General features: G+C 36.6%; 1 protein-coding gene across 1 annotated transcript in view; it reads left to right on the top strand.

Annotated features, from left to right (window-relative positions):
• The first annotated feature begins 254 nt into the window (after positions 1-254).
• Positions 255-930, top strand: part of AZIN1 (antizyme inhibitor 1) — a 20,767-nt gene continuing 20,091 nt past the window's right edge. Inside the window, exon 1 of the mRNA XM_014965400.1 lies at positions 255-392. The gene's annotated coding sequence lies outside the window, so the exon portion shown is untranslated. The remainder of the gene's footprint in view (positions 393-930) is intronic.

Raw genomic sequence — 930 nt, 5'->3', positions numbered from 1 at the left:
AGTTTAGACTATGAAAGATAAGTACAAGCAAGCAGTTCCGTGTGCCTAATTCATGTATTTTAGCAGTTCTTTACACATCTGACTTGTCCTGCTCAGAGTTTACATTTTCTCTTGTATTTGTAAACTTCCATGGTGGGGTGTTGCAAACCTCCTTAAAAGCACTACTGAAAACGCATTCGTTACACATTTTAAGAAAAAGCTTTTATTTTGTTCTGGCTATGAAATTGACTTTTGTTATGCATTCTCTCCCACAGGGCAAAATCTCTGATCAAGTTTACAACTATCCAGAGGGCTTAGGAGAAGTGCTTTATAGAGAACAGTTCGACTTCAACGCTGAGCCACCTTGGGAACCTAGCTGATGATAGTAGGGTTCCATCTCCTAACTTGTCCATGTAAGTCTCTTCCCCATCTCTTTTTTTTTTTTTTTTTTTAATCTGTATGCAGGAGGATGAGCACTTCCAGAAGTACAAACAGCATGTGTTGGCTTTTTGATAAACAATTTAATTGTCTTGGTGTAGATTATCAGAATTTGAAAATAGTAGTGTGCCTATTATATGGGGCTTTCATTCAAGAGAGGACTATAATTTTTACTCACCTAGTATTTTTCTCAGCAGTATTACCTGATGAATTTCTGAGACACATATGTGCGAGTGAACTTTGTAAATAGGGTTACTTTTCTGAATTAGGGCTGTTGGCTGCAGAAATCCTAAAATTAAATGCTGTAACTTTAGTCTCTCCATGATAATTCTGAAGTCGTGAATTGGCACTGCATGACTGTTAACATCAAATCATGATTTGCTGAGTATTGTGTGATTTCTTGTGGTATTTTATACTGAAATAGTTAAAACTTGCTATTGTAAACAGTAACTAATGCTGATCTTGGAGGGTGTGCCTTCCCAAATGCCTGTCTCCATTATTTGCTAATTACTA

This window comes from Calidris pugnax, unplaced genomic scaffold, assembly GCF_001431845.1.
Source record: "Calidris pugnax isolate Ruff unplaced genomic scaffold, ASM143184v1 scaffold41, whole genome shotgun sequence".
In the NCBI taxonomy this organism is placed as follows: domain Eukaryota; kingdom Metazoa; phylum Chordata; class Aves; order Charadriiformes; family Scolopacidae; genus Calidris; species Calidris pugnax.
Note: the sequence above shows the minus strand (reverse complement) of the source record. Positions and strands in the feature narration are given on the sequence as shown.